This window comes from Panthera tigris, chromosome F2 (assembly GCF_018350195.1).
Source record: "Panthera tigris isolate Pti1 chromosome F2, P.tigris_Pti1_mat1.1, whole genome shotgun sequence".
Classification (NCBI taxonomy): domain Eukaryota; kingdom Metazoa; phylum Chordata; class Mammalia; order Carnivora; family Felidae; genus Panthera; species Panthera tigris.
Window position 1 is genome coordinate 48,249,267 of NC_056676.1, and position 12,014 is coordinate 48,261,280.

The 12,014-nt window shown below is 43.6% G+C and overlaps 1 protein-coding gene across 1 annotated transcript in view; it reads left to right on the forward strand.

The window, feature by feature from the left end:
* Window positions 1-616: 616 nt before the first annotated feature.
* ATP6V1C1 (ATPase H+ transporting V1 subunit C1) overlaps window positions 617-12,014 on the forward strand; it is a 151,411-nt gene continuing 140,013 nt past the window's right edge. Inside the window, exon 1 of the mRNA XM_042972988.1 lies at window positions 617-732. The gene's annotated coding sequence lies outside the window, so the exon portion shown is untranslated. The remainder of the gene's footprint in view (window positions 733-12,014) is intronic.

A 12,014-nucleotide genomic window follows, 5' to 3' on the forward strand; every position in this document is an offset into this window, starting at 1 on the left:
ATCTAATCTCATGTGAGAGAAGGCGGGGTTTCAGGGCCTCAGTAGAACAGGCTTGGATTCAGTACAAAGATTTGGTCCTGGCAGGACAGGGGAGCACAGAGATCAGATAAAGCAAAAGCCCAGGCCCACATGCTGTGGATTAGGCACCTAAAAGGACAAGGTGCAAGGATGCTTTCTGGTCACCCAAGTCACAAGAGTTCTGTTAGAATTCCTGGTTGCAAGATAGGATGATTAATTCATCTGAGGACCCTCTCCATCCTGGGCAGACCAGGACAGTTGGCCACCCTATTACAACATGTCACAGGTTGGGTTGCCTGGGGAGCGGACTCTGTGACAGAGGTCACCTTGCAGCAGCTACCCCAGGGAGTGGTCTTGGGATCACCACCTAAGGAAGGGAAAAGAAGAGACAGAAGCAGGTGTGGGCAGAGGCAGGAGATGTGCTGAAATGCATTCTGGGTAGAGGCCTCAGTCAATACCATGGAAGGTTCTGTGGCTGGGATGGACCTTCGGAATTGACTTCAGTTTAGTGTTGCCAGATTGACCGGATAACAATACAGGATGGCCAGTTAAATTTAAATCTCAGATAAATAATGGATACTTTTTTTTTTTTTTAAAGATTTTAAAGTAACCGCTACACCCAATGTGAGGCTTGAACTTACAACCCTGAATCAAGAGACACCTACTCTACCGACTGACCCAGCCAGGTGCTCCAATAATGGATAACTTTTTAACGTAAGTATTTTCACACAGTACTTTTAATATATCTATACTAAAAGAGTGTATCACTATTTATCTAAAATTATCTGAACATTGTGTATTTTATCTGGCAATCCCACTTGAATTGGGGTAAGGGGCCAGGTCTTTCCCTCTATTTTGACCAGTCCCTGGATTCACACTGGTTCAGTAAAGCAGGCGTGACCTTAGGTAATGAGGCTCTTCAGCTGAGGCCGTCCTGAAGCAAGCTGACAGCTGAGGGCCTCCTGCCAGCAGCCCACTCAACAGCTGAGAAAATAAATCCTTCAGACTTAAAAGGGATTTTGGAGAGCCCATCACAGTGTCTACACAGAAACAGGCTCTTGATAACTTGTTTACCGGAAGGTACTAGAAGGGTAGTGTGTTCACAAAATCAATGGGAAGGTGGAGAACGGGGCTCAGAAAATAGCCACGAGAGCTGAGCAGCAGGAAAAACATGTCAGGTCACCACAGGAAAAACAATCCGAGTTGTGGAGTTACAACTGTAGACGCCACAACCTGTTTTCATCTTCCAGTGGCTTCCAACCCTGCAGCTACCATATTGAATAGTGTGCCTGCACTGGACTGCTGTGTCCTTAGAGAGGCCACGTCCTGATGTGGCATCTGATTGGCTACTTGGGATCACATGTCCACCCTCTGGCTCCTGTAGTCCTGCTTTCCATCTTGTCTGTCACAAATGTGAATTTTCCTAAAAAAATAAAAAGGTTACACCAGGGCCTGGCACTTGGGGCAATATTAGGGGCCGGCAATGTCTCCAAGACTACCTCATGGTTTGGATTAATCCTCTTCCATTGGCCCCATGGAATGTGATCACAAGACATGGGAGAGAAAACCATGTGTGACCACAGAAGATTTGATTTTCTCAAATATGAGATACAGATAGCAGTCAGTGGGTTACCCTAAGAACTCTAGGAGCAGGAATGAATCTAATTATGTACATACTTTACTCAAACCCAAATGTGACTTTACAATGTGGAGAAAAGTGCCTTTCTTGTGTGGAATTTATTTTCTGTGGCTATAGGACCAGCCTCGCTGTATTTTATATCTGAGAGAGAAGAGAAGACAGACCACTCTTTCAAATAATAGATAATATCCATCCCGTGTTTAAGAAATATTCTTAGGTTTGTATGCTAATATATCAGCAAGGAGTATTAAAAAAATGGGACATTTTTGGGGGCGCCTGGGTGGCTCAGTCAGTTGACTGACTTCGGCCCAGGTCATGATCTCACAGTTCAGGAGTTCAAGCCCCATGTCGGGGCTGACCGCTCAGAGCCTGGAGCCTGCTTCGGATTGTATGTCTCCCTCTCTCTCTCTGCCCCTCCCCTGCTCATACTCTGTCTCTCTTTGTCTCTCAAAAAATGAATAAATATTTTTTAAAGATGGGACATTTTACAAATGAATGAGTTTGGAAGGACATCCTAGCAAAGATGCGTAGAGGCTTTTCAGGAATAGGTTTTAGTGGGTAGATGTGACCTGGTGGGGTGACCACACCTCGCAGGCCCTCAGTTCTGCAGACTCAGAAACTTTATTTTTTTATCTTTCTTCACCCATGCATTTATCCACCCATCCATCTTTATATCATCTATGCAGCCATCCAAACATCCATTCAGCGAATGTTTATTAAATATCTGGTATGTGTTAGACATTGTGGTTGTACTGGGGACGCAATAGTGAACACGACAGTCAGGGTTTTACCTTGTGTATACATTCTACTGGGGAGACAGACAAAAAAGCAAGTAATCAGACAAATTAATTTGCCTGTTTTCATCTGTACGGAAGGAAACAGGAAGCAAGTCAGAGGCTGAAGTAGAAAATAAAGGGTGGGGAGCTGAAGACACTTTGGCCCAGAGAGGTTAAGAACCTTAGTCAAGATCACATGATGGGAGGCGGAGAGCTGAGATTGGAGCCTGGCAGGCTGGCTTTGCATTCACACTCGAAACCACCACACTGCCTCATACAAAATCTCTGTGTCCGATTTCTCTTTTGTGAAGGAAGACCTGCATGTATCCCCCAAACCCCTGCCCCAGGTTGCTGGTTCTTTTCTGCCCTTGTCCTTCTCACTGGTTGATGAGACCCATCCAGTTAACAGAATTTGTCCTGAGTTAATGCCCACCCCCACTACACGTCTTTAGCTTCACATCTCCCTGCCTACGATGTGCTTGATAATACTCTTCAGAAGTATCAAGGTCATCAAGAATAAGGGAAGCATAGATGACAGCTATATTTGTGGTGAGCCCAGCTTCACGTACAGAGTTGACGAATCACTGTGTTGTACGCTTGAAACTAATGTAATGTTGTGTGTCAACTACACTTCAGTAAACAACAAGGAAACCCTGAGAAACTGTCACAGAGGAGCCCAAGGAGACGTGACAACTAAATGCACTGTGGGGGCACCTGGGTGGCTCAGTTGGTTAAGCATCTGACTCTTGATCTCAGCTTAGGTCTTGATCTCAGTGTTGTGAGATCAAGCCCCACCTTGGACTCCATGCTGGGTGTGAAGCCTGCTTTAAAAACTACCATACTGAGGGTATCCTGGATGGGATCCTAGGACAGACACAGGGTCTTGGGTAAAACTAAGGAAATCTGAATAAAGCTATAGTCTTCAGTTAATAATGTTTTAATATTGGTTAATTGTAACACATGTCCCATACTAACGTAACTTGTTACGTGTAAGGCTGAGGTATATGAGAAATCTGTTCCAGCTGCTCAATTTTTCTGTGCTTTAAAGATTTTTCTGTAATGTAAAAGTGTTGTTAAAAATGAGGTCTATTTTCAAAAAAATTCCAGGTGGTTCTTGCTTCCCAATGGGTATAAGAATCAAGTGTATCCCGCCCTATTTCCCCACAAACCGATGTTACCAGCTTTGTGGGCATTCATCATTCATTTCTCCATGCCGTAACATCTGATGTAGACACTTCACATCTTTGTACTGGGGAATTATGTTATATTTTATTTTAAGCTTTTTAAAAAGTGTATTTAAGTAGTCTCTACACCCCCTGTGGGGCTCAAACTCACGACCCTGAGATCAAGAGTCATGCGTTCTTCTGATTGAGCCAGCCAGGCACCCCTCGTGTTATTTTTAAAATGAAATTATATCCACCTCTCTAGATCTCATTCAACAACAAATGTGGAAATCTTTCCAAGTCAATATAATTCATTTTTTTAAACGTAATTCTTTTTAATAGGTGAATACTATTCTTCACACAGATGTACCACAAACACTACATTAATGGGCTTCCGTGATGTTTCCAAATTTTGCCACTATGAATGTTTTAATAAACATTCTGGTTCTATGGAATATCTTGCTTGGAAAAGGATTACTGGATCAGAGGGTATATTTTTATTGTTTTGCTTATTAAAATATACATACAGAATCAACACATTAAAATATAACATATATTGGGGCGCCTGGGTGGCTCAGTTGGTTAAGCGGCCGACTTCAGCTCAGGTCACGATCTCGCGGTCCGTGAGTTCGAGCCCCGCGTCGGGCTCTGGGCTGACGGCTCAGAGCCTGGAGCCTGCTTCCGATTCTGTGTCTCCCTCTCTCTCTGCCCCTCCCCCGTTCATGCTCTGTCTCAAAAATAAATAAAAACGTTAAAAAAAATATATAACATATATAAGTTGTACACCTTGCTGAAATTTTACAAACTGAATATCCCTGTATAACCAACACCTGGATCAAGAAATAGAAGATTACCAAGACCTTAAAAGCATGCTGCAAGGATCTATGTATTTTAAATTTTAATAGAATTGCTTGATTGCTTTCTAACGTTTTTTAATGTTTATTTATTTTTGAGAGGGAGAGAAGGCACAAGAAGGGAGGGGCAGAGAGAGAGGGAGACACAGAATCTGAAGCAGGCTCCAGGCTCCAAGCTGTCAGCACAGAGCCCAACACAGGGCTCAAACTCACAAACCGTGAGACCTTGACCTGAGCCAAAGTCGGCTGCCTAACTGACTGAGCCACCCAGGAGCTCCTAGATTGGTTTCTAAAAACCTTCACAATTCCCAGCAGACGACCGAGAACATCCTTTTCCCTCCCTGCACCGGGCTACAAGCTTGATCAAGCTTGGTGGCCTCAAGCTGCACTGTCTAAAGTAGGACACAGAGCCTGAAGGCCATTTGCGGTGGCCCGGGAATTGCTGTCTTTATCACTTTTTAACTTTTCTTGTATTTGTGAAACTGCATCACACTCCTTCGTATGCATTCCTCCTAGCAATTGGAACACGGTAAGCAATTGGTAAACCCTCAAGAAATATTCATGGAAGGGCACCTGGGTGGCTCAGTCAATTAAGTGTCTGACTCGACTTAGGCTCAAGTCAAGATCTCACAATTTGGGGGTTCGAGCCCCACTTCCAGCTCTGTGCTGACAGCATACGGTATGCTTGAGATTCTCTCTCTGCACCTCCTCCCCTTGGCACATACACACTCTCTTTCTCTCTCTAAAAATAAATTTAAAAAATATATACATACGTATATATATATACATACGCACACACACACACACACATATGTATGTATTTGCTGATGGATTGTTAAAGTGATAAAAACATGTCCCTTCTTCTTCTCAAAGAATCTTCTAAAACTTTACCTTTAGGGTTTAGTAGTGGATGTTTTGTTCCATGCAGAGCAGAAAGAAGGTGGAATTTGCAACCAGAACACGTGAACGCAGGCTTCAGTTATGTGATATCTGGAGATCAATGTGCTCTCTGTGAGTCACAAATTGCTTACTACGTAATACAGAGAAGAAAAAGAAAACCACCAGCAATTATTCCTACCTCACAATTATAAAAGTAAATTTCCAGAATGTATTCGAAAAGCTGTTTGGGGGCGCCTGGGTGGCTCAGTCGGTTAAGCGGCCGACTTCGGCTCAGGTCACGATCTCGAGGTCCGTGAGTTCGAGCCCCGCGTCGGGTTCTGGGCTGACGGCTCGGAGCCTGGAGCCTGTTTCGGATTCTGTGTCTCCCTCTCTCTCTGCCCCTCCCCCGTTCATGCTCTGTCTCTCTCTGTCTCAAAAGTAAATAAAACGTTAAAAAAAAATTTTTTTTTAAAAAAAGAAAAGCTGTTTGTACACTGACAAATGCTACTTATTTAATATAATATCTATTCGTCTTGATATATTTTTATTGATTATTAAAATACTTTACAAGGTTTATTTCTAATTCCACATTTAAACGGATATTTTATTCCTTGAGCATATATTGCCTTGCTCTTCTTGTTGATTTGAAAAGAAACTAAAAAATATTTTTCTTTGCTACTTTTTTTTTTCTCTCTCTGTCTTAATGCAACTACCAGAAGAGGCTTCTAAAAGCTTACTACTTTTTTTGTGGGCAGTGAAAGAGTTAAATTTCAGTGGCCTTCTGATTGGATTGAAGACAATGAGAACTGATGTCTCTGCCCAGCCCACCCACCCTTCTGGGCCCCCTTCTTCACCTTCTTCTGCCCATTACCTTCTTTGAAAGGCTGCTATGGTTCTTTAAGCTCTTTGACCTTGGGCTGCAGTGGCTGCCTGTTCCTTCTTGCTGAGGCTCGTCTCCCCCATACTTCAGTTATTCTCCTATTATACCATGATTTGTGATAATGTATGTACTTGCTATACATATAGATACAGAGTATTTACATGATGTTTTTACTTTTTTTAATTTTGATTGAGATATTTTACTTTTTTAAATTTTGATTGAGATATAATCAACATATAATAGTGTGTGAGTTTCGTCGTTGATCTGATACATTTATGTTTGCCACATGATTACCACTTTAGTGTTAGCTCATACCTCTGTCTGGTCGCATAATTATTTTTTTGCCAAGGACGTAATTTTTTTAATTTAAATCAGCTTACTTTTATAAACTTGCATACATCTGTACCATGATTATATCAATTCATTTTGAAAACTGTGTTTCACTGCTCTAAATGGGTAGTTCAGTTACTGCTAACTGTAAAGACAAGTAGTACAATAAAGATAAAATAACGTCATTGAATTCCAGCTAGATAGCATGACTAACTGCAGGCCTTGAGCCCTAAGACTGTTTTATGTTTAAAAAAAAAAAAAAAAAAAAAAAGTGGCGGGTGCCTGGCCGGCTCAGTCTGTAGAGCATGTGGATCTTGGATCTCTGGGGTCATGAGTTCTAGCCCCACGTTAAAAGTAGAGACTACTAAAAATAATCATTTAAAAATTAAAAATAGCAAGTGTTAGGAGTCTTAAAGGCAACTAATGGCTGAGGCTTCCTTCTGGAAGTCATCAAAAAAGGGTTAAAAGGAAAGTTAGAGTCTGTTGAGGCAGCCTACACGATGCAGCTGGGGCCAGGTGATGGTAGGGCCCCAATGCTGGGGCTCTGGGTAGATGGGAACTGGCTGGGAGTGCGAACCTTGTACGGCAAATCTAAATCTTAAAGGAAAAGGAAATGCTAAATGGTACACATCAGCTTAGAATCATTACTAAAGCGTAAGTGCACACACACAAAACCACAGCCCCAAGGCTGAATCAAAGGAGAAAATTAAACGACCCTTGTTGCCCCTGACTGCCGTGTAACTCTGTGAATCACTTCTTTAGAAAACAGGCACGAATGTTCCAATTAAAGCACGTTGCTAATCTGGTAGAGGACCATGATACAGATGTTCATGTAACCATTTCCCTATTTAGAATGAAAATGCCAGCCAGAAGAAACAAGCACGATTGATTTTAATATATGTCCAGCTTCCTACAGTATCTTTTGTCTTGTCACTCATTACCTTTCAAGGCCTTCAAGGGCAAGAGTTGAGCCTTCCTTAGTTGCTTTGAAACCCCTCCAAGCAAACAACGAAACGTCCTGCAGGCAGTGAGCCTGGATTGATACGGACTAGTGTGAACCAAAGTCTTCAAAAGTAAGTGAGAGGTAGCAGTCGAGTGGGAGGACTCCTATTTAGGTTTTCTTTACTCCCTCGGGGTCGTCCCAGGAGCAGGAATGGCGAACAGCAAACAGCGTCTCTGCAGACAGAACATTCTAATCAAGCTCTCTGAATTAGAATGCTAGTTGGTATTTGGTGACTAGCATTCAGTCTTATGCATCAGCCTAAATTAAAGTGAAGGTCGTCAGGGCTCCCCTCCTCCCATTTGGTAAGAAAGTGACCTAGTTAAGTATAGGCAAACCAAAGCTGGAGGGCAAAATCTCATCCTGTCACCTGTTTTTGTATGACCTTCAAGCTAAGAATGGTTTTTATGTGCTTAAATGGTGGAAACAATAAAAACGTATTTTTTTAAAATGTTTTATTTATTTTTGACAGAGAGAGAGAGAGAGAGAGAGACAGAGCATGAGCAGGGGAGGGAGGGGCAGAGATAGAGGGAGACACAGAATCCAAAGCAGGCTCCAGGCTCTGAGCTGTCAGCCCAGAGCCTGACGCGGGGCTCAAACTCGTGAACCACGAGATCGTGACCTGAGCTGAAGTCGGATGCTGAACCGACTGAGCCACCCAGGCGCCCCAATAAAAACGTATTTTTATGCATGACACATGAAATTATGTGAAATTCAGGTTACAGTGTCCAGGGTCAGTTTTATGGGAATATGACCACACTCATTCATTCATATATTGGCTTTGGATAGTCTCCTGCTACAATGGCAGAGAAGTTGTGATTAAGATAGTATGGCCTAAAGGGGCGCCTGGGCGGCTCAAGTCGGTTGAGCATTCGACTTTGGCTCAGGTCATGATCTCACAGTTCGTGAGTTCGAGCCCCGCATCAGGCTCTGTGCTAACAGCTCAGAGCCTGGAGCCTGCCTTGGATTCTGTGTCTCCCTCTTTCTCTGCCTCTCCCCCACTCACGCTTTGTCTCTCCTCTCTCAAAAATAAACATTAAAAAAAAAAGATAGTATGGCCTATGAAGCCTCAACCATCTACTCTCTGATTCTTTACAGTAAAAGTTTGTGGCACTGACCTAGACCATTAGTTTCTATATTGGCTGCACATTGGAATCATTTGAGAAACTTAAAAAATACTGATGGTACTGATGCTTGGTCTGATTCTGATTAATTGGTCTAGAAACTGGGACTTTTTTTTAAATTTTTTATTTTTTAACATTTATTTATTTTTGAGACAGAGACAGAGCATGAACAGGGGAGGGTCAGAGAGAGGGAGACACAGAATCTGAAACAGGCTCCAGGCTCTGAGCTTTCAGCACAGAGCACGACACGGGGCTCGAACCCACGGACCGTGAGATCATGATCTGAGCCGAAGTCGGCCGCTTAACCGACTGAGCCACCCAGGCGCCCCTAGAAACTGGGACTTTTAAGAACTGTCCAAGTGATTAGAATGTGCAGCCAAGTTCAACAACACCTGACCTGGACTAGTGCTTCTCAGACTAATATGATATGAATCACCTGGGATCTGGTTAAAGCACAGGTTCTGATGTAGTAGTCCTGGGAAGGGCCTGAGATCCTGTATTTTTAACAAGCTCCCTCGTAGTGCAAGGCTGCTAGTCCCCCGATACTGCTTCGAGTAACAAGGTCCTATTCTAGTTTCTCCCAGAAAGAAAGGGGGAAAAAAACCCAACCCTTTCCATGTGTCTTTTATCTTCCCTTAAATATAAGTTAAAAGATGCCACAGAACAAAAATGGCTTATCTCACAGATTTCTTAACCAACCTCAGTAGATGGGAAATTCACCCTGTAAACTGAAAGGGATTTTGATCCTTTCCCAAAAAATAAATGGCCTTGAATACCTGCCTTCACATCGATCTATTAAGACTTCCCATTTTCACTGAAGCAGTGAAAGAATGATTACAGCTTTCTCCTTTCACCCTCCTGTTCCTAGGAGAAAGGTTTTAAAGAGTGTGTATAAAGAAATCCTCTGTTGGTTAATGGCCTTGAAATTGTGTGTGGATTAACAATTAGCCTGAGTCCAGTGACTGGAGGAACAGCTCCCCGACTGGCTGGAGTTGAACTTTAGGAATTAACTGGTAGAATAGAATGTCTTTCCGGGCATGGAATGTTCTGGAATCTTAGTTGCCCAGAGTCATTTGAAACCCCTCTGGGGTAAAATTGAAGAAGGAGACACTACGAAATCCCGTGAAGACATTTATCCCTAACTTTTCCACTCTCTGCTATGAAGAGGATTAAGAATTTCAGAATCCCTTTCCCTTATTTTATTGTTAAGTTGGTGGACATATCCTTTTAAACACTTTGCTTACCAATTGCTGAGGGTTTATCACCCTAAACCTGTTTATTGTTGGGATCTACTTAATCTTCTGAAATACAAATATGCTTGGACGATAAATGTTAATACGATGGTGATGAGTTCTATGGAAAAAAGTTCCACTTCCTAGTTCCTGGTCTCTGAAGTGAAAAGCCATCGCAAGGAAACTATTTTATGGCAGCCCTCATCTGCATAGGAGAAGTCTTCTTTCCCTAAGTGTCAGAGGTCTGCTTTTGAGATGACTGTGACCTGACAGAGACTGAAACTTTGATGACTCAACCCCATATTCCACCCTGCAACTGAACGCCCGTACAGAATGAAGACCCCAGGATGCCTTAAAGTTATGGCAGTTAATGCCACACGGGGAGGAAGCAGCTCAGCTAGAAACACCCCTGAATTAGCCCGCATCCAAGCAGGTGTCAGTCTCTTTAGATACACCCTGCCCCGCCCCCCCCTTCTCCACCCCCAGCCCCTGCTGTTTTTAGAATTTCTTGAATCAGATAAAGGAAAACAATAGTGAGGAGAAGCAGAAGTTTCAAAAAATGTGTTCTGTGGTTTTATTGAGATATAATTCACATGCCATAAAGTTCACCCATTTCGAGTGCACCACCCAGTGGCATTTGGTACACTTACAGAGTTGTACAACCATCAGCACCACTGTCATCACCCCCAAAAGAAACCCTGTGTCCATGAGCAGTCACTCCCCATTTCCGTCCTCTCTCCATCCCTGGCAACCACCAATCTACTTCCTGGCTCAATGGAAGAGGAAGAGGAAGAAGGTTTTTGTAGCCAGAATCCTGGGTGCTAGGTTCAAAGTGTAGGACCCTCAGCCAGCTCTTTTCCTACTTCACGTCTATGGGCGTCAGTTTCCTCAGCTGCCAGATGGGTGGTTCTCAGTCTTGGCTGCCATTAGAATCAGTTGGGGAACTTCGAAGAAACGCCGATGCTCAGGCCCTACCCCTAGAGATCCTGATTCACTAGGTCTGGGGTGGGGGCTTAGGCACATGAAATTTTTTTTTTAACGTTTATTTATTTTTGAAAGAAAAAGAGAGACAAAGAGACAGCGTGAGCAGGGAAGGGGCAGGGAGAGAGGGAGACACGGAACTCCGAGTGGGCTCCAGGCTCTGAGCTGTCAGCACAGAGCCAGACTCGCGGCTCAAACTCACGAGCCATGAGATCATGACCTGAGCCGAAGTTGGACACTTAACCGACTGAGCCACCCAGGTGCCCCAGGCAAGGGACATTTTTAAAAGTTCTGTAAGGCACATTTATTCCAAGGCCTTGCTATCAAAACGTGGTCCTGGGACCAGCTGGGAGCTTATTGGAATGCAGACTCCCAGGCCCCTCCCCAGACCCACTGAATCAGTACGTGGGCATTAACAAGACCCCAGGTGATTTGTGTGCACAGTCCAGTACAGGGAGCTCTGCTCCGGCATCCCATCCAGCTCTAACAGTTTGCAGCTTTGTGATCCCTGCTCCTGCCTTTGTGGGCCACCAGGTGATTTTAGTGATCGGTTCCCACAAACCAGAGTTTACCCTGAGCTGGAAAATTGGCTCTTCGTTTGCTTGCTGAACAGGATATAGGAATATGCCATTGGCAAAGCCTTACAAGAAGTTTGTTCAGTGATAGTTAATTACACAGTAATTTGGAAGAACATCAAGTCATTTTAGAGTTGTTTTATCTACTGTCCAGAAGCAAAGAATGGTATTTAGGTCTCCACCTGTTGCCAATTTAGTATTCTGTACTTAGCAGACATCATGTGTCAGGCAAGCCGTCAGTTTTCATTTAAGGCTGTGCAAGCAGGGGTGCCTGGGTGACTCGGTCGGTTGAGTGTCCGACTTTGGCCCAGGTCATGATCTCATGGCTTGTGAGTTCGAGCCCCGCATCGGGCTCTGTGCTGACAGCTCAGAGCCTGGAGCCTGCTTCATATTCTGGGTCTTCCTTTGTCTCTCTCTGCCCTCTCCCACTCATGCTGTCTCTCTCTGTCTCTCAAAAATAAATAAACATTAAAAAAAAATGTAAAGCTGTGTAAGCAGAGTTTCTCAGCCACGGCTGTCCATTTGAATCACCTGGGGAACTTTTAAAACTCCAGACAGCCAGG